This window comes from Cyrtonyx montezumae, unplaced genomic scaffold (genome assembly GCF_038088225.1).
Source record: "Cyrtonyx montezumae isolate F1298 unplaced genomic scaffold, pur_monq_1.0 scaffold_3, whole genome shotgun sequence".
In the NCBI taxonomy this organism is placed as follows: Eukaryota; Metazoa; Chordata; class Aves; order Galliformes; family Odontophoridae; genus Cyrtonyx; species Cyrtonyx montezumae.
Window position 1 is genome coordinate 113,485,524 of NW_027072034.1, and position 24,320 is coordinate 113,509,843.

At 37.7% G+C, this 24,320-nt stretch overlaps 1 protein-coding gene across 1 annotated transcript in view; it reads left to right on the top strand.

Moving 5' to 3' along the window:
* Positions 1-375: 375 nt before the first annotated feature.
* The window catches only part of LARGE1 (LARGE xylosyl- and glucuronyltransferase 1), a 279,675-nt gene continuing 255,730 nt past the window's right edge, over positions 376-24,320 (top strand). Inside the window, exon 1 of the mRNA XM_065743076.1 lies at positions 376-458. The gene's annotated coding sequence lies outside the window, so the exon portion shown is untranslated. The remainder of the gene's footprint in view (positions 459-24,320) is intronic.

The window sequence follows — 24,320 nt, forward strand, 5'->3', positions numbered from 1 at the left end:
GCACAGAGTAATGTAAAACACCTAGAAGTGAGGACTTCTTTCCTTGCCTTCTATTGCTTCATCATTAGGCTTTAAGCTTAAGGAAAAAATCGTATGTATAAATGCAGGGGATGAGTTCAGGGCAGGGAGAATACTTTAACAAGATCATTTTGCTTTGTTCTGCATTCCCTGCTGCAAGCAAAGGTAAGTTATCAGAGGCAGGTTTACTTATAAGAACAGAACAAGCAAACCCTCTCCTCCCTCTGTTGCTGTTTTAGTTCTGCTGTTTTAAATGGAGGAATGACTGCAGTGGAGCAGGTCTCTTTGAGCTTCTTGAAAACTACAAGTTGATAAGTATTGCAAGTTTGAAATGTGAAATTCTTATTGCTTAGGTGTCCTGTAACGGCCCCTGATCAGCAAGGCTGCAAGTCATGTAGAAGCTGCAGGTTCAGCAGAGTCTCTGATGGAGAATTGGACTGGTAAGTTCTTTGTGTGTTTTTTTTTCCTTTCCTTTAATTGCTTACTGTGATAATAGATTCCTTTGCTTCATCCTGTTGATGTTTAATTCCTGTGACTTTTGACTAATGTTGTGTATTGCTTCTTTCTTGTTAAAGTACATACACTCTTCTCAGTTGCTGGTAAGAAAATTGTAGCTTGGATGTATTTGCATGACAGCATGTAGCAAGACTTGTTTATAATTTATTTTTTAGTATTAGGTTGATTTAAACTTTTTTCTTCTGCATTCAAGTGGTGTGAAAGTATAAGGCTTTTCTTTCAGGTATGAAGAAAATTGCATTGAGTTTCTTCAAAGGAACAGTGGAAGTACTAAGACTATGCTGGGTGTTCTATGTCAGCTGTTCAGTCTACTGCAATTCCAAAGCACAATCCCTCAGAAAGCTGAAGTGCAGAGCAGTTGTGAATGTTTATCTGTTTTTTGACAACACTGACATCTGTCGTAGTTTTGATCTGCTGAAATTTCAGAGTGTAGGACTTAATATTAACAAAAACAATATTTCTTCTGAGTGAATTACGTTAGGAACTTGCTAAACTCAGCATTTCTCATTTATACCTCTGTTGCTAAATGGAAGTGTTCTTAAATATGATTTTCAAAGGAGCAAACCTTCATAGTACTATTTGTTTGACTCTTTGTTGCTCGAATGTTTATTTACTTAGTTTTAACTGGAACAAGTGATTAGCTGTCAGTAGACTCTTTAATGGAATACGTTACGCTCATACTCTGATGTTATGTGTGTGTGCCTTGCAAAGGGTAATCTAAACATGCACAAAACTGACAAAAATCCAAGCAATTTTGCCAGGTGACTTTAAATTGAAGGCTCATAATAGGTAAAATCTATAATCTGATGTAGTGGAAATGCTAAGTCATGGCCTGAAGCAGTGATTGAGCACCTGGTGGGAAGGCAGGGTCAACCTGGGGGAGCTCAGGTGCATGCAGTATACCTGAGTGACTGGAAGGAGTGGAGTCAGGATCCACCCCTTCCCAGATCTCATCTAAGGGCTGGCAGTGGAGGCAAGGGTATCTCATTGGAGATCCTTGCATACCTGAGGCCTTCTGAAGGGTAAGTAGCTTATTTTCTTTATTTTTGTGCCCATGGCTGTTGCATTTGAGGTAATTCTCACTTGGTGCAGCCTGGGGCCTGGCTACTCTTCTGTCATTGCTATGCTTTCCATTGTATTAAACCTGATTACAAAGTCTTGGTTGTGTATGCTGATCTCAGTCTGTGTGTGGACTCTGTCGATGGGGTTTGCTTGTCTGGATCTAGAATAGCATGTGGACCTCTTCCTATTCATTTTATTTTATTGTGCCTCTGCACCGGTGTTTTTTATGAAGGTCTCTGTTAATGAGCCCTTGCTGGCTTTGATTAAAGACCTTTCATCAATTGCATTTGAATCAATTAAAAAATAGCCATTGTAAGGATACAAGATTTGTCATATCTGTTTTTTCTTTGACCTGTGTGTGCTGACAACATCAGCACAAAGTGCTTGAGATGAGGACATAATGGCCAATGCAAATGTACGGTTAGTCATTCATGAGTTTATCTCCGTGGAGTTGGTCATGTTGTTTATTTGTCTAATTCTGTGGCTGAAGAACTTTCTGAGTAGTAGTTCAGTATATATAGAGAGAAGCAAAAGCCATATTATTGCCTCATTAATGGTCTGGTTTTGACCTATCCTTCTTTTTGTAGTGAATGCTAGCTTTAAAAAAATCACTTTTTTCATTATTCCCCACTTGCAGTAATTTGAGTTGGAGATTCAGAACTACCATCAGAAAAATTTTATTATTTCTTTTTTGCTTTTTCATTTGATTGCTATTATTAACCTTCCTTCTGGTACTCCTTGTACCCCTCCCCAGTTCTACCTGGGGATAAGGGTTAAGAAACAAGCACTGTACTTCGTAGGGATTCATGACTCCTTTTGGTATGACTTGGCATAGGATTTGGAAGTCTATCATGTCTCTTGTCAAAGCTTGTTCAGTGCATCGTAGTGAAAGGAGAGTAACAGCAAACTATTTTTTACAGGGAGATTGGTGACTCAGAAATCAAAGAGGAATTTGATAGGAAGGATTATCCTGGCTTTGGCAATGACTTTGAAGCAAAACTGCCAAGTCTGGAATTCTTGTGTAAGTGCCATCTGTGTCAGAATTAGGACCAAACAGTGTGAAATAGTTCTTTCACCTGTTTTAATTTGCAGACCTGACCGTATCTGATCTATCACTTTTTAAAGTAATTTTTCTAATCACTTTTTTTTTCTAGGATATAACTCCATTGCTGTGGAAATAGTAGCTAACTGGGTAGAAGCTGCACTTCAAGTTGGCAAGGAGAACCTCAGCAGTGTCTATTTAGTGCAGTAGGAAAAGTCCAGACGTCACGTAGCCTGAAGGAAGCTGAAAATCTGAGGTGGTGCAGGAAGAGTGCAGTCTGTCTTGCCAACTTCCATGTAAGACAGATATGCTTGAAAATAATAATAATTAAGAAAAAATTAGATGACTGTTTTAGAAGTAGTTCTCCGTCATCGTACTTCCCATCTCTTGACCAGTGCAGTAAGGAGATAGATGCCACAACTCTACAGTTCTCTCAGAGGTTTTGGACTGTTGTTCCTAGTGTTATTCCTAGAATTGTTTTTATTACTGTGTATTTCAGGGAATGGAAGACTGGTGTTTCATGTGGTAACCCAGACCTGTTGCATACTGAAAGGCATTTGACAGCTAAGGTTTAATAAATCAAAGAAAACCATTGAGCTATGTTACTTTGAAATTTTCATTTAAACACAAGTGAAGGATTTGTTTGAGGAAGAGGAGTGAGGAAGAGAATGGAAGGTGCAGAGGAGTGAAGAAGAGCAATTGTGGAATTTGGAAAAAACAAAACAAAACTCCTTCATTTATTTAAAATTTCTAGGTAGACTTTTGTATCTGTCGAGGGACTTTGGAATTAATATGTCTGTAGAAAGAAATACTTCTCACCCTAGAATAAAAGGTGTTACTGAATGGCGAGAGGGTGGAATTAGAAGAGTTGTGAACCATTTGGATGAGGTGAAGTTTCCAGCTGATATTCAGGCTTTTCAACTCAGCTCGTCCTGGCTGGTTTTCAGTTTTCTCTCTGACTCAGTGCTGTGCCCCTAAACCTCAGTAACCTCAGCAATGAATTTATTTGGAGGTGATTTTCCATTCTGATTTCAGCTAATGCTGCTGATGATCAGTACTGCAAATGGTATTCTATGTTCAGAAATTACTGAACTTCAGTTTATGAATCTGTTTAATTCAATGTTTTTTCAGGCGAAAGATACTGGGAAGGATATATGCCATTGGGAAGAAATACGAAATTAAAACTAGTCATCCTAGTATTACTAAAAACCTCAAATATGTTCTTTAGATCATGCTGCTCTTAAGAATCTGGCTTTCATTTCCTTTCAAACAGAAGGAAGTCTTAGGCTTCCCATTTCTTGTAGAAAATGAGCTGACGTTATCCCTGCAAGCAGGAGTTAAATTGTTTCATGTAGTCTCATATTTATTTTTCAGTCCTGGGACTAGTTCTAGAATATGACTCAGATTTAAATGCAGGGAGGTTATCATTTATTTAAGGCAAGTCTTCTAAGATAAAATATTGGCTGGTAAGCTTGAGTATTCTTAAGATAAAGTTAGTTCATACCTCTTTCAAAGGATGAAATTGTGGTTTTGGATTCTTCAGTATTGAGTGTGACACAACAAGAAGTTGCTCTTTTAAAGTAGAGAACTGGAACATTGAGGAATGAGACTCCTACGAAGGTGATTTTTTTTTCTGTTGTTATTTTTGGGATGTTTTATAATTTATATCCTTACCCTTGGTCTACCAGAGCTTTTTAACGTCAACTGTATTTATGAGAAATCTGTTCATCTTCCATGATTTCCAAGTAGTAGAAATATGTAGGTGATGATGCCATAAATACTTGCAGTTGCCTGTAAAGTTGTAGTGTTCTCTCATACTGACTGACATTAGCTTCCAGCAAGCAACAAAATAATCAGCTTAAAAAAATGGTACAAGTATGCCTTCCTTCATTAAGATTTATCTTGTCGATGTGGAGGATGCTGCAAATGGAGAGAGGAGGGATAAAAAAAAAGAAATTGGTACTGAGTCTGTCACAAGTTGGGACCCAGGAGTGGCTAAACAAATCAATTGGTGGCAGGCAGGAAAGGGAGGTCTTTCTACTTGGTGTTCATCCTATGCCAACTTAGACCACTGTAACACAGAGGAATAAATAGAACAATTTATTGTGATCCATTACCTTGGCAAGCAAAAATCAAATGTACAAATGGAGAACATTTCAGATACAGATGTCTTAACTCAGTGTCCAGCAATTATCTTGTGGTTAAGACTTGAAGAAAGAAGTGATGTTTATGCTGTGGTACAGGATAAGTTCATGTGATTCCATGGTTGCTTGCAGACCTTGGATGTGAAGAGGAAAGTATACCAACAGGGGTTGTTAGTGCATTTCATTATGAACACTGTGGTCTGTTTGCCCTTTCTCCTGTTCTCACTGTAAGGTTAGTGTATGTTTAAGGGCTGGTAGGTTAAAATAGCTTCTTGCAGACTTCTAGGGTAATTCAAACTCATTTAGATTTACAGTGCAGGTCCTTCATCAATGTAACACCTTCTTATATAGAAGCTTTCCCTTAGGAATGACTCCTGTGTGGCCAAAATCAGGTCACTTTGTGCCTCGTTCATGTGGTGGGGAATCATGTATTGTTACTTTCTTGCAGTGTGGTTATCGAAGTGGGAATTTACATCTTTGCTGCTGGTATCTGGACCCTTGCGGCTCGTTTTTGCGTGCCCTGCTGGGTCAGTTGGTTGTGGAATCTCAACTTCTTTATACTTCAGTGAGCACTGGCATGATAGCAGTGAACACATGTCATTAGAGGTACATGAACCCGCATCATACAGGGGGAAGATGTGAAATACTGTTCAGTAAGCTTAAGTACTGGTTTATGTTACAGTAACAGCATGACTGTGTGCAGTTGGTGAATGGGCTGAGAAGAAGGAGGTTCCTAATTATTTTTCCTCATCAGAAGGAACGAAAGTAGTAATATCGTGCCACTCGTATGTGGGAAACTGAAGGTGATGACAGAAGCTTTCCTATGCAGTATAACTTTGCCAATTTCCCAGTCTTAGGTGTGATGTGGAAATAAATTCATGGGTTCTTGAATGCTTTACAGTGTAGTATAGGATGAGGCAGAGGACAATGTAGAAACTTAGATTGATGCTCAGCAGGTGAAGTGATTTGAGCAGAGTTCCCCAGGTGGTCAGTCAAAAAGCAAAGAGCAGATCTCTGGTTTCGTGAGTCACTGTCCTGTGCTTTCAGCATGTGAAAACACCTGTGTCTTTAGCAAAAATAATTGCTTAATATAGTTGTGCCTTAGATGATAAAACTGAGTCTCTGATGATACTCAGCATATAGTATTTTTTTAATGTAAACATGTACATCTTCAAACAGATGACTCATAAGTTATTTAACTGGATAAATGAAGTTTGTTCAAGTAGAGGTTACAGATGCTCTCTGTTGATTTAGAGGCAGTGCTGTGAACGAGGGAAGGCAGGGGTGTTTTTCTTTAAAGCAGAAAATAATATGTTTAAAGGAGAAGGAAATGGGAGAATGCTTGTAGGAGTAAACAGATATATCTTGGTCTTCAAAGCTTGTAGATTAATGTTCTTAAAGTATATAGAGTTTTATCTATGGACGGATGGTGCTAAGATACTTGGCGAGTGAAACTGCCACAGACCATTGAGCCTGCGAATGTAGCAGAAGTCATCATAAATGAACATTAAGGAGACCAAAATCTGCACTGATTTATTGATAGAGGATAACTGGATAAAAAATGCTGCACTTCTATTGGTGCAGTTTTATATTGGTTTTGTTGTTTTTTTGAGCACTGATAAGCAGGGGCAGGCACAGCATCTGTCTCAACAGAAGGCTGCTTCCATGTTTGTAAGGTGTGCATCCCACCAATGGGTTGAAAAATGTGTTCTGTGTCAGTAATAAAAGATTTTTAGACCTGTAGTTAGTATCAAGAGTTTTCTGAAATAATTGTGCAGTGTATTTTATTTTGTTTCATTGAATTTTCTTCCTCAGCTTTGTCATGCATCAGAGGTTGGTACGTTGAGAAAGGCTGATGTTTTTTTTCCCTGTTTCTTTTTTATCATTTTATCAAGACTTCCATTTTTTTTTTTTATGGCCCTGTATGGGAGTAACGTGATTTGGGAAAACATCTTGACATTTTTGGTTGAAATAGTGGAATTGTGAATGTAGTGTAAAAGCAGTTATTAATATTATGAACATACCTAGAAGTTTGGGCTTGCTTTGTTCTGGGTGAAGCACAAAATACATTGACTCCATGTATGTTAAGGGTACTTGCAGAAATATACTGCTCCTTTCTACCAGCCTAAGCCCTGGTGTGTGGCCTGAACTTTTCTGAAACAGTTTTTTTTAGACTGAGAGGCTGAAGTTGGAAAGGATCTCTGAAGGTCTGCTTGTGCTTTCTGGTCAGATGGCCCATCGCAGGTACCCACTACAGTGTTACCTGTGCTGGTCTGCTCTTTGATCCTTACCCGTAAGCTCTTGGTTATCTCAGGCAAAGCTACATGCATTTCAGCTGTTCTCTGACATACAGGGTGATGAGTTCTATCTCCTCCCCTTTCTCACTTGTCCTTCCTAAAGAGTCTACGTTGTCCCAGAGAAGCAGTCCAATCAAGCAAGCCATCCTACTGTGTCTCCATGATCCCCACAAGATCACAGCTGTGCAAGTGCACCCATCTTTAATTCCTTGTGTTTATTCATACTTAAAAAAAATATAAATCTACAAATGATGGGTACAGTTCAGATATAAGCGCTGTTTCTGCCAGTATAACTCTGACTACAGTGGCAGCTTAGACTAGCCAAATTATGTCAGTCAGCAGTCAGTCTTCACACCAACAGTCAACTGAGCTTAGATGTTACAAATTCCAATGCAACAAACTGTTTCCTGTTCAAAAATATAAAATACTTATAAAATACTGAAGAGCATGCTGAAGTGTTTGAAAGCTGATAGTTTGTACTTTAAAAGAAAAAGTTATACTTTCAGTCCAAGAACAAGTTTCTAAGATGAATTCTGTCTTATTTATTGATAGTTTAAGTGTCTTCGGAAAGAAAGAAAAGCTGTATTCTTGTATTGTGATCCACTGGTAGCAGCATCATGGGCTAGCTGAAAGAGTTCTCTGCAGCATAACTGTTTGTCAGGTTACGATGCTCTTTAATTGAAGTGGTGTTTCAAATGCTTTTTGTATTTGACTTGAAAGTCCTAAAATAAAACCACACAGCAGTGTGTAACACCAATTTTCTGGACTAACCAAACAGAAACCTCTAGGAGAATGGAGACAGATCCCACTGCACCTGCATTGTGATTGTAATTTATGGAGGTGAAGTGAATCTAACATGGCAGGAACTGAGTCATTCATCACAGATAGCAAGAAATCCAGCTTCCCTGGTGTTTTCTTGACTTCACGTTTATTTGCTATGCATATCTGCATTCCTGCTCTAGCTTTTTTTGCTTTTTTAAGAACTTGTTCTGTTTAGTCTGTTATAAGTCAGGGGCAACTATCATTTTTGCACTTAGTATCTTTGACTAAGCAGAACAAAATGGAATTTTTAGTTAAATTTTAGTGGATTGAGCTGTGATATTTTATCAGGACAGAGATAAGATTATGAGGAGTCAGTAGCATTTTTCAGGAGCTGTTTGGCATGCTGACTTCAGTCTTCCCACTGAGACATGATTCCTGAATTCTTCAGGTCATCTCAGATGTGTTTTGGAATGTTCACTACTATTTGTTAGCCAAATAATTGAGGTGATAATTCCTAATGTTTTCAGTTAAATATTTTTGTGAAATGTCAACCTGCAACCAACTTTAATGCTTTTGTTGCTGCCTGGAATTCTAAGTTAACTGTGGTAACAGTGTAAATTCCCACTAGTAACCAGTGATGCTCATCTAGACGAATCAATGGGAGGATGTGGGACCTGTGCTCATTGTGCTGATTCTATTCTTGTCTTCATCCAATTCATTTCCCTAATTTTTTAAGGCCTTACTCAAAACTGCAGTGAGCCTGTTCCTGTTAGTTTCACGAAGATTCAAACTAGACCATTAATGAGCTGAAGTGAATAACTTTGCCATTCTCACTTTTCCTAAGAGCTGTCTCTCTGAAATCAGTGCTGCTAACAATGGAGTGAGTGAGATGTTAGCTGACAGCGATGAAGATCTGTCAGTCCTACTCTTTCCAATTGCCTCTCCATCTCCATCCACTTCTACTGGTGTTCATTGTGATGGAATACTGGTGAGATGACAGTGATGCTTCTGAATGGGCTGGCAATCTCAGTAGGGGTCCCAGTTTTGATCTACATCAGCAACATTGGACACTGCAGATGAATGGATTTAACAGGTAAGTCTTTCCTGTTAGCTCTGGCTAAAGAGCCACGAAAAACTCTAAACAAAGAAAATGTAATTCAGTGGGGCATGTAATGGACAAATTTACACAAATTATGGCTTTGTATCTAGCACCTTGATTCTGTTAGACATATGTGCCTTCAGATACTGTCATAATGGACGTAGCAAAAGTTTTCCATAGTGATATAGAATAACAAAGATTAGCAGTGCTGATTTAAGAAAAAGAACAGGGGAGTGCTAGTTTAGAAAGCACCCCAGCTCTATCAGTGTCTCTCAGTATATATGCAAAATTGAAGTGTCTGCCGTCCATCTATTTACTTTGTATCCTCTTTTCTTGCTTCCTTTCCATAAAACAGTGGTTGTTTATGTCTCAGCATGCTAACATTTGCAAAGTGGTGCTAAATATTTTGCTTTCATTTAGAATTAAGTTTTATTCAAGATATTGTCATGGCCTATAGCTGGTATGAATACTAGAGTTAATGTTCTGATTTTAAGAATCTTTTTACGGGCAAGGTGCCAGTTATAGATATGTGAGCTTTTTCTGTAATTCCATGTATCAGGAATAGCTTTGCGGTGCAGACAAGAATCTGTACTTAATGGTTTCATTAAGAGCTTCATTAAGCATGGAAATGTATCTGAGATAACCTTTTATGTATGGAATACGAAGTGGGATGTGGACGGTGCATTTAATGAATCTCTTTAAGCAACACTGCTTGGCCGAGATGCTGTCATACTTCCACTTTTTTTTTACTTTTCCTAAGTCTTCAGCTGATGGGTAGACTCAAGTTCTGTATTTGTAAACAATTATTTCTTAAATACTAAATATTCCAGTAAGGGACAGATTCTCTAGCCATCATTGCACAGTCTGTGCAAAATTTATTGCCATTGTAAATAGCAAATGGGAGGAAGAAGTTATATAAGAACCTCGTTAAAACACTGACATCTCTTGACTGTCTGTCCCATGTTTAATACATGGAGAACTTGTGGATGCTCTGGATCTATTAGGAAAAAATCCCTTTGAGGTGAAAATAAAGATGGAACGTTACCTAGTCAAAAATACCATCTTTAGTCTGATGGTCACTAGCTACTGTGTAATTATTTACCAGAAATGGTGATTTTAAGACAATTTCTAGCATTCTGTAATTGACTAAGAAATAATTTGTTACTTTTTCCATCTGCATCTGTAAAACATTCAGGGGTTCGCTGACCAAAACCACTAATCTGAAATAAAGTGTAAGTTGACATAGGTCTCATTTCTGTAGATACAACTTAGGAAATTGTATTAGTATGTTGCAGAACCATTGAGGCTAATTCCATTCATTTAGGATCACATATCAAAGTCAAGAGTCGTGGCTTTACATTCCTAAAAAGCTCCAATTTTTCTGTCTCTCAGGAGTACTCATTACCTCTAAAGTTTGGCCTTTAATAATTTTACTTGTTAAAATGTGTATTTTACTCACCAGAAGAAGGGTTAGTTTACTTCACAGTGCAAATGAAAGACTTATGTGACGTTATATCTGCATGTGTCTTTTCAGTATTAAGAGTTTTCATGTCATAAGAAGCACATTTCTTCCTGTACAAATGTGAAATTCTGTTGTAAATGAAATCTCTTAATTACTGTTCAGCTTTGCTAAGCTATTTGCTTGAGTCAGCAACTGCTGAAAAGTACCGTAATTATGAAGCAGAAATTTAGGACTGAAGATTTTAAACGTTTCATTCTTCCCCATCATTAGGAGAATAGTGGCTTAGCGTTTAGGGGGAAGAATGTTCTAGTTTCAATAAACAGTGTTCAAATTCTTGCATTACAGGCTTATGGTTTTTGGATTAGAGCATGTTCTTGTTTCTCTTCCACCATCTCACTGGCAGTCTTTTTGGTTTGCATCTAGTTTTTAGACCCTACTGTTCACTTTAGATCTGTATTTTTTTTTTAATAGTCAGGTTTTTCAGGGTAGATGGTGTATGTGTCTCTGAGAAAGGGTTGCCTCGAGACCAGAAGTTGATGGTATGTTGTTTGTTCTTTTAAATTATTGATATATGAAAGCATTCTGAAAAATGTTCTTAGGGATTGAGAAGCTTGTGTACAGTGAGATCCGTAGGTTCTACAGAGTCGAGGTGACGTGAATCCTATGCAGGATTTGTGGACTGCTTTGTAAAATCATTTAGTTGTCTGCTTATGGCTGTACAGAGTGTCAGTTTCCCATTCTGTCTGAAGCCCAGGTTAAAATCCTAATGTATACTATGTGGGAAGTGTGCAATTTTAGTTAGTTCTTGCCTTCATTTTGAGATAGACTACAGTGTGTAAGCATCCCAGTCTATAGTGAATGCTGTGAATATTTTAATTGAAACTAATTGAAGGCGGTGTCATCTGAGAGTAATGACTCTCATGTGGCATCCCCAAATACACGGTAACCACTGATAGTGCTCAGTTTCCTCTGTGCTTTACCTACGTTTGGTTTTTGTGCATACGTTGGAGCAGATACAATTTCATGAGGTATTTGTACTGTACTTAGCACAGGAAAAAAATCATAGGTCTTTGCTAACGCCTGGCAATCACAGTGCGTAATGCCTAGTATAGGGCTCAGTAAATAAAGCATTATGCAGTTAGATAAAACTGGCAGGTCTCATTGAAAACACACCTCTTATCCTGTGTTTACTGAATGTACCTTTTAAAGTGTAGCCCAGTTTCTCTCTCTTAACAAATGAGAATTTGTTTTCCTGTTTGCCACTTGTAACTATGGAGGGCTCTAGTCTTCAAAAACACAGGTGATAATAGCTATAGTATTAAAACAAAGATGGAAGTACTGAAAACAAAGAAGGGAGGATGCAAAAACCATTCCATAATCCTCTGGGCTAATGGCCTTGTGATTTACGCACTTGTTTTTCTTTGTTCTCTTTGACAGAAAGCAGTGCCACTGAAGAGATTTGATAATAACCTGTTTGATATGATTGTAGTAGTCACTTGTAATGGCAAAAATAATTTGAGGCTGCTTATGGATTTAGTTGTTCTCACTACATATGTTTTGCTTTTGAAGTCACCTTCAGTAGTTCAGATGGAGCTAGATAAGTACTTATGCTCGCCTTATGTCCTGTTATAATATGTAGAATTGTCTTCCTTCTTGTTTTAGTATATTGGAAGACTAATAAGATATATGTATACTAAAGGTACAGTACGTACACATGGAGTTAGCATATGTGAGTATAGATTGGAAGAATTTGCAGTTTACTTGCTGAAAGTATGCTGTTAAAACTGTGAAAAACCCACGTTATGACAAGCAATCTAAAGAAGAGGAAGCGATTAGAGAAAAATGATGTTATTTGTTCAACCTGCAATCTCTACTGTGAATCACTAGAGGTTGGAAGTGGGTTTCAGGTCTTAGACGCCTGACAAAGCGACATGTGCTTGAGTAGCTGAAGAAAGTGGAAGAGAGATGACATGCTGGAACAGGGGTCTAAGAAATTGAGGCACTGCTGGTCTGTTTTTATGCTTTTCAGGTGGGGAAAAAATAATTTTTCTTTTGAGTGGAAATACTTGCTGCTTCTGTGACTGTGCATCTTCACTACGTTAAAATGTTACCTTTGTTTATTATCCATAACCTTGTAATAAAAAAGTTGTTCTAGTGCAAGCCTTTTATGTTAGCTAAACTCAGTTGGCTTCCCTGCTGTGACTTCAATAATGCATCATTTCCTAAGTTCAGAGGATTTAATGCATTTCAGGTGAATGTGAGTTGCTATTAGATGGTTAGAAGAAATGTAACTATAATGGATTGGATGCAAAAGCTGCTTGCCCAGCTTCTTTCCCATCTCGCCCACTAACATGCAGAAGCGTCTGCCTCTCCTCTTTGCCTGGTGTGCTCTGTGAGTGCATTTTGACAAACATTTAATGAGCGGAGATCTTTGGGAAACCTATGAGACAAAATAACAGCAGTGAGAAATGAAAGTAATTTTGTCTCACTAGATAGATAGCTACTTATGCAATAGAGGGTGATGCTGTGGCAAATGAAAATACTTCTGTAGTAAATGTTATCACAGGAAAAGAGCCTGTCGTTTCTAGCTCTGCTGAAATACAGCATCTCTAAATTTATAACGATTACTTATAACTTCAGAAAAGTGCAGGTGATTCTTGCTTATATTCTTCACAAAAGTTAGGTGCTTTTCTTTTTGTAAAATTTCATGAATATATATAGTCTTGAGTTATCTGAACACTGCAAATGAGGGAGTGTGGTTTTCAGTTAAGACACTTATTTTTAAGATTTTGATCTTTCTGTATTTGTGAATACAAATAAGGACTTAAGTCTTTCCCATGACTTGAGGAAAGACTGGCATACAGAAATGGCATGTGTTGCTTTAGATGCTGGATCATATGCATATGATTGGGTATAAGAGGTTTGAGACCCCTACATTTTCCTGAATGTGGATATTCTACAGTGGTTGTTTCAGTCTAGTGTAAGCAGACTGGTTTTAGGTAATGTTTGAGATTGTCCAAAAAATCCAAATTGAGATTGGAGAATTGAAAACACCCCCAAATATTTAATAAGTAATGCTACTTTTCATAGCAGAGATGAAGCCTTAAGTAATTGTGCTAACATTGAGCATTTGGAGGATTTTGCAGTCATCTGAATTGGATTTAATAGTTGTTTGTGTCTGGTAAAGAACTGGCAAAAAATGAGAGCTGAGCAGTTCTCAGGAATTCTGGAAGAGAATCAAAGACAAATTATTTTGCTCTTGGATTTATGCATGGGTTTATGTAAAATATATTCCTGACCTAATAGAGTAAAACAGAGTAAACTCTTCTGTATCCACTTGGCTTGCCTATATCTATCCAGGTTTTCATAATTTCAGCATTTCTTAAGCAAAAAAGTTGGCAAAGCTGAAATGGAATGAAGATGCTGGACAGAAATATTTGTATGGGGAATGGGTACATTTGCAACTTGTGTGGTAGCGTCTTCAGGAGGGATATATAAGCAGAGAAAGTAGTAAAACAAGAGAATGTAAGCCTTGTAAAAACCAGTTGTTTTTTCTTAATATCCTTCTGAATTCATATATTTAAAATAACACCTGTGTACAATACCATACTGCAGCTTGATGTTGGGAGGAGATGTTATGTTAATTCAGTCATACCTTCAAAAAAGAGAAAATTTACAGAAGTTGATAGCAATAAAGCTCATCCATTGGTAGGTGCTCAGTAAGCATGTAAATGTTCTCCCTGCACCAGAACTGCTCCTTCTATTTCAGTAGCTACAGGTGGGAGAGAGCCTCACAGCTCTGGGGGAACCAAAATAGGTCTAAGGAGGTGACTAAGCTACTCAAAGGCCTCAGCATTTCATGAAGCTGACTAGGAGATGTCTTCCCACGTGGAAGCACTGCCATTACAAAGCTATCAAAAACTCTGTGGCTTAGTAGGACTGTGTCTTGCTTCGTTGATAGGCTGGCAGAGTTCTTTGGTAAGAAGTAATCTTATCCTCCTGAAGCCTAGGGAGAACACTTCGTGGACTTATCCAAACCATTCTAGTAGTGGCTCAGTTTAATTGATATCAGATTTCTTCATAATGTAAAATAAAGTTGTCTGAAGATTTGACCTGTCAGTGTAATGAAACTGTGTGAGGAGAAGATGTTGGTAGGCATCCTCTTTGCTGTGTGATTATTTTCTGTAGTGTACTTCTTTACTGTTGTGTCTGTACGATTTTTATGAATTTATTTTGGCACATTTTTACATTCAGTGTTATCCAGATTCATCTGGTTAAGTTTTTAGCTCTTTACAATTGTAATAATTGAAACTGGCTGTGGTACACAGTATATTTCCTTTAGTATTGTTCATTCCTCAAAAGGCTGGCCTGACAGTAAACTGTCTTGTTTTATTCCTCTGAAATACCCGGGGGATGCATCTGGAAGGTAAGACATTGTAGATGGGATATCCTGTTGAGAAGTGGTAGAGAATGTACTTTTATTTTCTCTTCCAAGACAGGAGGGTGCAGAGAAGTTGATCTTAATTTTAGTCTTTTTTTCTTTTTTTCTACAGTGAGATGTTTGCTAATGCTAGGGGAATTATTCTAATCATCCTGCCTGATGGAATCAGCTTGCAGAATTCCAGCAGCTATTCCTGGTTCAAGGAATCAAATTCTGTAAATAAGGTCTAAACAGTACCTAACACAGACTTCTGATTTGAGATTTGAATTCACAAGTAAGGGTACCACATTTCACAGTTTGACCCACCAGTTGTTTTATCTGACATTGGCAGTAGTGTTTTTGATTCTTTCCTGAAGTATTTCTGCAGGAAGCCAATTGATCACCATGAACTAAAAGCCCAGGCCATTCAGACAATACTGTGCCCCTTAGACCTTAAGAAAATGTTTTAAAGAACATAAAAATTACAGGAGCTCAGAAGGCTGGATAACTATGCCTGTATTGAGGTTAGTAATAGTAAGTCTTGAATGGAACAAACAGTTGTGATTTAGGAAGCTTATGAGTATGGCAGTGTATTTTAACAATACCTTTATGAATGCAGTAGGTCAGGTGAAATAAAACATGTTTCTTATCAGAAGAGAACTGTATCCAACAGGTGCTTGAAGAATGGAACCCAGTGAGAAGTTTCAGATAAATTTCTCTAGCACGGTTGAAAACTACATACTATTTGGAGTTCTTGTTCTTGCATTTAATGAAGTTCTTTGCTTTTTTGAACAGCCAGTGTTACTAGTAAAAGAACATTCTTTTCCTACAAAATGACTTATAATTGAAGGAAGAGCACAGGTGATGTTTGAGTTCCTGAAGTAACTTTAAGATTTAAACTAACTGTTGTATATTTGGAAATATTCATATTACTTTTTCTGTAAGACTAACCCATTTTTTCCTCTAACCACAGCAATAATTTGGTATTTTTCTGAACAGAGTAAAAATCTATTACTGCACTCTGGCAGTCTGCTCCCTAGATAACTGCAGAGTCTACTGTTACCTTCCTGTGCTGGCAGCATAAAACTAGAATGCAAATAATTTTCTGGTAGTAATGGAAGATTCTTTACAATTTCAAATGTAGTTTTCAGAGAGGTTTATAATTGGTCACTGTATCCCTATGGTTGCCTGGATGATTTTTATAGGAGTGTAAAGGAAATGGGGAGAGAGGAGGAAGGAACACTACAAGACTGGCCTGATCCCAAAGCATCTCAGACTGAAGTGTTCTGTTTTTGGGGTAGGCATCTGACTAGAGCCACCCCCAGCTGACATCTGTGGAGTGTGTGATCAGCTTTCTGCTCTGTGGAACTCACGCTGAAGAACGGATCTCAGTCAGCATCAATCTCAGAAGATGAGTAGTCATCTGTTATCCTCAAGGGATTTCTTTAGTAGGTAAAACAATACTGATGCACACTGCTATGGATTTCTGTTTAGATCTACTGAAGCTTTTAACTACTTTTCCATCATTGTGAACAAGAATTTAAAAAAACACACCAACCTCTTCCTTGACCTTGTTGTGTTCTTTCATTATGCAGGTTTTTTTTCTCTATCTTACCAACATGTATGATGTTTGTTGTATTTAACATGCTTCTGTAAGCAAACGATGTATTTTTCTAGGACTGGAAGTACCCTTCAGTGGAGACGTTTATTTTTCATTTTCTACTAATATCTTTCTGATCTAAGCAGTTGAACTGCTCATGTTATAAAAATCTCTCATTTAATTTTGTGTATGAATGGACAAGATCGTGCTGCTTTGAAGGGCTGCCAAAGGAGTGAGTTTGCTTCCTTTAGAAAAGGGTATAATTCCTAGGACCAAGCAGGAAGTGTGCTCCGACTTATGTTTTATCTTCATTTTTGCTAAAGGCATTTCAGATATCATCTATACCATGAGAGATGACCTGCTAATTTATTGTGCAAGGATTGCTTTGCACCTTTTCTGTTAAACTTGCAAACCCAAATAGGGGAGAAAACAAGATTAGTTGCTTCATCTTAGAAGTTTAGATCCTGTAATCAGCTGTAAATTGCTGCTTTTTTCTTTTTTTTTTTTAAATTATTTTATCTTTATGTAGGCTTAAAAAATATTTACCTAATCCAGACTTGTGAATTCAGGAGTGGACTGCTGCATTATTATGTTTGGCCATGTTTTGCTTTCTCTGCCAAGAATTTTTTTTTTGTCTATTAATTGGAGCTGTCACTGAGCATGCTGGAGTAACAGTGATTTTTACATGCAGAACCAGCATACCAATCAGTAATTAGCCACAAGTTCAAAGTTCTGCTCCCTAGTGTATTGGTAAAGGTTCATGCTGCCTAAAGTACTGTCTTCATCTCATGAACTCTATTTCCAATTCAAATTTATATTACAGGAGGTGGCTGATTCATTACTATAAATATATTTGCAAGGGGATAGTAGACCCAAGTCAATAAGCACAATATCTCAAAGAGGGCAGTCTGCTGGGGTGACTGCTGGCCTAACCTCCAAATGGGTAGATGTTTCCTGTGTGCCTGACTGGGAACTTATAAGTTCTTCTAAAAAAAAAAACAAAATAAAACATATTTAGTTAAACATGCATTTTTTTATTTTATTTTATCTTTTTTACTTCTGTTAATATATTTCTTTTTAATATAAATTTCATGAAGTTGATACCTGGTGCTGTCAAATGGTAGACTGAGTGAATTAAATAGTCTTGCCTGGATGTCTGAAATGCTGTCCTCTTGGACAAGCTATCAATATTCATTTACTGAAACCACTGGTACTGCTGAAGGGAAAGAGCAACACTTGGCATATGTATTTATGCCCTGTGGAAATCTGAAAACAAACAAAAAAAATGGTTACTGTTGTCTTAGACTTATGTAACCATAATGGCTGGTCTTCATTTATGATGAGTTCAGGATTGCTGAAACCTCAGATCTGTCTGTCAAGACTGGTAAACATCAGTACATGTCTAGAAAATGGATAAATAACAGCACCCTTAGACACACTTGACCTCTGCTGATGTAGAAATGGAAATTTGCAAGAGAAATAATAAATTTTTCATGAATGTAGTATGAATGGAAATGTGTGTAAGCATGAGAAGAAACAGCTGAACAAAGTGAGACAGTTGATGGTAGGTAACAAAGGATACCATTTCCAGGATAGTGTTTCTAGCAGTGAAACTGAGGAGCAGATGGTGGATAAGAACTGGCCTAAGATTTTTGATGATTGAATTCAGCAAGACTCTGAGACAGAGAACCACCTCAAAAAGCTAATGATTCCTAAGGAGATATAGAAGTCTGTATTAAAACTCCTTGTTCCTCAGTGAGGAAGAGCCCCAGCAACATGGTAGGGGCTTGATGGTTATCATCCCTTGTATTTTTTGTGCAGACTATGTTGGCATGCATATCTGGGAAGAGGGCAGCCAACAGAAAAGTCTGGGGAACTTGATATTGCTAAAATGAGTTCTGTGTTTCATAAGACTGAATTGATACTTCTCAGAAGCAACCTACTTGCGTAGATACTGCTATTGTCTTGAAATTCACTTTAGAAATTTTCCCTGATTTCATTTTTTTGTTTTTTGTTTTTTTTATAAATTTCCTTCCTCTTGTAATGAAGTCTGTAAGGTTCTTTCCGGAGTTTTTGTCAGGACTCTTCTGTAATTGAGGAAAGGTGTGGATTCTTTTCAGCAGTGGGAAGGGTTGGTACATCTCTGTGATTTTAACGCGCGTGGCCCATTTTCAGGCATCTTGGGAAGTATTATAAATGATATGGATCCTAATGGTGTGGAGTAAAGGCAAAATCAGCACAGTCTCTTTTGATACTTAGTACATAGCTGATTCGTATCACCTGAAGATAAGTTTTATTCCTGACTGTTATCTACAATCTTAACACATACATTGGCTGGAAAAATCTACTTTTTGATGGACCATGTCCAGTGCAAGGATGATGACTCGTTGCTGATGGAACACTTTGCCTTGCTGACTGCTAGGACCTTGGGGCAACAGTAGTGGCAGGTTTGGAGGACTCAGTGAGAGACTCCTTTGTACCTGGGTTGGAAACTTACGTTGAGCAAGTCTCTTGCTGGCAGGAAGGTTGCTGTGTTCTCCCAAGCTGGAGTACAGATTTTTTTTTTTTTTTGAAAACTTGCTTCCATTTTCTAACCACATTAAAATTAATTATGATAATTTTACTTGGAAGATTGATGCTGGGATCAACGTGATGTGGCCATGTTCTCATCTAGGGGAAAAGGCTGATGTTTCCTAGTATGCTGGACATGGTCTAAAAGGTTTCTGTATGGTTGTGTTTGTTACTGGTATAACTTTTTCTTAGAAACTTTTACCCTTTCATTATATGAGACCCACTGTTCTAGCTCATAAGTTTTTCTCATAAATTTTTAATATTCTCCAGTAGTTCCAGCATTTCCTTTTTTTGGACTTTGTGTCTGCATTTCTGGAGGAATAAATCAAATGGTGGAAGAATACATCTTTAATAATTGTTCTGTCCTTCAGGCGTAGTGGAAGAGGGAACAGGTTGAGCCGCAGGGCTAAACGCAGTTCAGGTGTTTTCCTCCTTCACATGTCATTTTACATGACAGTGATGCACCCGTATGTTGTAGGAGAGAATCTGTGTTAGTTTAGTGTAGCAGTGTTTATTCCTTTGAGGTCTCCGCAAAGGACTCTGAGAGAAAATGGAGATCCATGTTACGGATCTCTGAGATCCCAGCTCTGTGGCTGACACTCTGAGACAGATCTGGGATCTACTGATATGGACTGCTGTTCAAAAACCCTGTTGTTTTCAAGCTGAGAGGAACAATCAAGTAGTTTTAAGGGGGAAATCGTTGTTGGAATGTCTTGTATATTTTTCTGTTTTGTAATTTTGTTCTAAATATGTACTGAAGGGTTTACAAAATAGTGAAGATGACAGATCACTTTGCTGTTGAGTGCTTTCTGAGCTTAGCACAATTAAATTCTCATCCTCATTGAAGCATTTACTTCAATGAAAAGAAAATTTATGAAACAATAAGCATAGGTATTTAGGGATTCAGTAGTAATAAAGGTACTGAATCTAATTGTTAAATTACTCAAAGATCACACAGAAAATGTGAGAGACAGTAAAGTCGTTGCCTATGTGGCTGTTAGTTTTCCTTGTTCTGCAGGCATTTCCTATAAAAGATAGCAAGCAAATAGTCCACCCTACAGAATAACTTGACCTGACAGTTTGAAGCTTCAATTGGAATTAAGTTCTTCAATATTTCTAATTGAGAAATGTAATTTTCTGTTCTGCAGGGTGTTTCATCTTGAGCATCTGGGTGGCTATGGCTGTGACTTATTCCTTTCTGAAAAACATCCTGAGACACCTACAAGATTAGCATGATGGCTGACCTCCTTTATTAGATTTCTTGTCCTCTGATGTGAGGTGGTGAAACAAAATCTTGCCACTCAGTGATTCATGATAGGAGATGTTACAAAGCTCAGCCACTAGCAATGAAATTATACAAGTGATATCCTTGTCCTACATTTCAAAGTACAAAGCACAGTGCGACAACCTGAACAAAATCAATGTGTAGGGAGGCAGAGAGCAGAGAAACCCCCTAATCTAACTGTTGAAGTTGGCAGAGTTGTAAATGAGTGAAAACAAGACCTTATTTTAAAGGCTGCATGATAATTTTTCAACCTAAAAGTCTCCATCTGTGCTGTATAATTAGATAAGGTGGCTTTTGTCTCTTTTGTGGGGGGAGGGAATGCTCTTGTATTTAGTTCTTCCTTGTTGTTTTAAACACTTGCTTAGCTGGAGTGTTAGCTGGTACTGACCAATCACTCCAGAGCCAAGCATCTTCATTGGTCTGACACAGCAGGAGAGTTTAGGTTTCTGCTAATTGTATCAAGCAATCTAGACTAACAATGTGCAGAGTGTATTGCTAACAGTGGGAAGGAGCTAGATAATCAATTTGGTGATTCTTGCATCAAAAACTCCTTCTATCGGAGTTATGTAAAAGTTGTTCTTAGCTGAACTGTTAAGGTTTTTTCCTTTCTTCTGGTGATAGGGCATGTGGAAGTAGCAAACCTAATTAAAGTAGCTGTTTTGGTGGGGGAGTAAAATTCTGTGATCATCTGGGACGCAAAATAAAATACATGAAGTAAAATATTCTGAGTTGTAGTGGAATGTGCATGGATGACAGTAGGAATTTGTTTAGAGATGAGTCCAATTACAGTATTGCTGCAGTGTGACAGTATGAAAGTTAATACTTTTAAGTGCTACCTTGAAAATCTGATTTTTTTTCCAGAAAATGTAGGATGTTGCCCATTCCTATATATATGTGTGTGTGCATGTTGTTATACGTATTGTTATACGTAAGATACACCTAATGCTATTTTTTTGTCTATTCTTACAGCAAAGTTGCAAATGCTTTCATTAATCCATGGTACAAATCCAATGTAGTTAGCATTTGAAATAATCCACGTAAGACAGTATTGCATACCTAAGCATGATCTTTCCTGTTTGTTTCAAGGCAATGAAGTTCTCCACAATTCTTTTACAGAAACTTTATTCCATGCTACAGTAACACATCTGTCAGATGCTATACTAAATGTCTCTGGGAATGACTCATGAGGATAAATGTCATTCTAAGTGGGATTTGTGCTTATGAAACACAGAGGTGTGCTGGAAGATTTTACCCAGTGTCTAAAACTAAAAAATTCAGTGTGCAGGTGGGGAAAAAATTGGCTTGATAAGTGTGGAAATTCTCAAGGTTTTAGGGTCTGTATAGTAGGGATTTCTACTGCTCATGTCAGTAGCCAAGTGCATAATCCAAAGAGTGAGTTCCACTGCCAGTGCTTGTGTTTTTCCCATTCCTGAGAATCACTAGGCACCATGCTGTCTTCTTCCCAAGTGTTCCTAACAGGAGCACTTTGCAGGTCTTCACAGTGTTTCCTGCAATGAGAAACTGCAGCAACATGTTTTAGCTTCTTTCCTAGGGTAGACAGGAATGCTGCAGAAATTTCTGGTAGGCTACTGAGGAATTATTGTCATCGCTCCTTTCAGTTTGCCCATTTTCTTCAGGGTCATAATTGTGTTTACTGAATAATAAACTCTTTATGTTGTGAATTTTTCTTTACTGCTCTTAACTCTCTCAGTGGACAACTGCCAGCTTCATCTGTCCTTGAAGAATATGTAAGCTTTAAAATGAGCCTGTATATAAGTGCTATAAAATAAGTTGTTTTCCTTAAAATAAGAAATACAAAAGCTCGTAGAATTGTGGAGGGGAAAAAAAAAGTAATAGTGATAAACTTATTTTAAAGGACAACAAAATTGTTATTGCCTGAAACCCAAACATTGCCACAGTGACAGTATGAAACTTAATCTGACTTGACTGAGTTTGTCACCTATCTTCAGAGAAGAGCAAGGAGGAAGAAATGGACTTTCAAAATACTTTAAGTGTCTTTTATTAATCAGCCTTAAATTAATAACTTTTTTGCAATTAATAAGTTAGCATTATCATTCTAGTTAGACAAAGTAGTAATGCTGATTCTGTTGTTCCTTTATTGCTTCCTGAATATAAGAATGAGAATGTTGTTCTTAATTAAAAGAGGGAGGGGAAAACTATATGCTTGAGTTCAATTTCATACTTGAATATACCAACCATGATCCATTAATTATCTTTCCAGCAGCTGGTTTGCCTGGCTTGAGGGGCACATGCACCTCTGTTCTCTTTTTGTCTCAAAAGTTAGATCCAATGTCTTTTCCTTTTCTTCAGAATTTCAAAATCCCAAGGCTTATACCATAGGTATTGTAGCCTAGAGCTAATTCCCTCTTAACCCCTGGGTTGAGGAAGTTCTTGTAATTCAGTTCTTTTCTTTGGGAATTTGTGACCAGTAGTGTACGTAATGTCATCTTGAAGTAAACAGATTGAAATATAGGAAAAAAAGTAGAAGGTATTTTTAAAGTCAGTGGTCTGCAAACTTTTTCTTCCAAATGTCACAAATTGCTTTGTCTAGTATGCTGTACGTGTTTTGTCAACCTAGTAAGATTTCTGAAGAGCTTCCCTGAAACTGCTGCTTCTTTTCTTCCTCCTGTGAAGTCACTTTTCTATTGCTATAGAAATGCTGATTGTCTTATACTCACAAGTCTCTAGCTATCCAGCAGCAAACCTTATGAATCTCTTGAAGCTTACCATCAAATCATAGATAGTCAATAATTCAGGTTCGAAATAACCTCAGGAAGTCAGCTATTCCTACTTCTTACTCATGGTGCAACTTATTTTGAGCCAGTCAAGAATCCATCCTTCTTGATAATTAACATAACTGAAGAATGCACTGGACCTGATGAATGTTTTATACAGCACAATCTCCATAAACTTTAAGAAGACTTTTTAATAAATGTTCTACTCTTGTTATGTGGACTTTCTCTTCCCTTCATTTTCTACCCTTTCATTCAATCCTTTGACCATTCTTGAGTGATCTGTTTCTGTGATGGATTACTTTGTTTGCAGAAATGGGAAGACATGCTTTTGCCTAATGGTTTTTGTTAAGTTGCAGGCAGCTAGAACTATGGCTGCCTTTTGCTGCCAGTATTGAAACACGGGAGATAATGGGAGATCCACTGTGAAAGATGTTAGTTTCTCCCTTCTTTTTGTTTGCTGGGCTTTAGGTACCTTTTGTAAATGTATTTGGGAGAATTGCATTTGGCAGTGTATGCTGCAGGGTGTGTAAAAGTCTTAAGATATTTTCGTAGTACTGCAGATTGAAGGAGATCTGCTTTTCTCATTGCTGAAGTTAAGTGCTGCCTGCCACAGGACATCTGGCAGCCCAGTATGAAGGTAGATTTTCTTTGTTGTTTAGGTGAAAGCTACCTACAATTCTTAACTTATGTGAGGAAGCTGGCCTGACATCTTTTAGCACATCTGCTTCCAAGTACGTAATAGCAAAAAAAATATTTTACAAGCACTAAAACTTGCTTGTGCTTTAGAGGAAACCAAGCAAGGTGTTTGATGTTTTTAGTATTTCAATTACTAGACACAGCACAGTTGGAAGTACTTAGTAAAGAAACTGCTTCCACAGAAGCCTAAATAGAACTCTGTACATCATCTGTGCCATTGAAGTGATGTTTGTCAGTAAATTAGTTTTAACAGATTCAGCATATGGTTAGCTAAGCTAAAGTGAAAATTACCTATATACATTGCATTCTGTTAATCACACCTTATATTAAAGCAAATGGTGACCAGAATAACCAAATTTAAGAATTAGCTATTAAGATTTCTAAGGTCATCTAGTATAACCCTCAGCCCACCCACACCATGCCTACTAATCGTTTCCCTTAGTGCCATGCCAGCACTGTTCTGGAACACTTCCAGGGCCAATAACTTTACCACTTAACCTGTGTAACACATTTTCCAGGCTACACATGAAGCAGTTCCTTTCATGAGTCAGCCAAGTTGAGTTCCCCTAGGAAGCGGAAGCATCATCAAG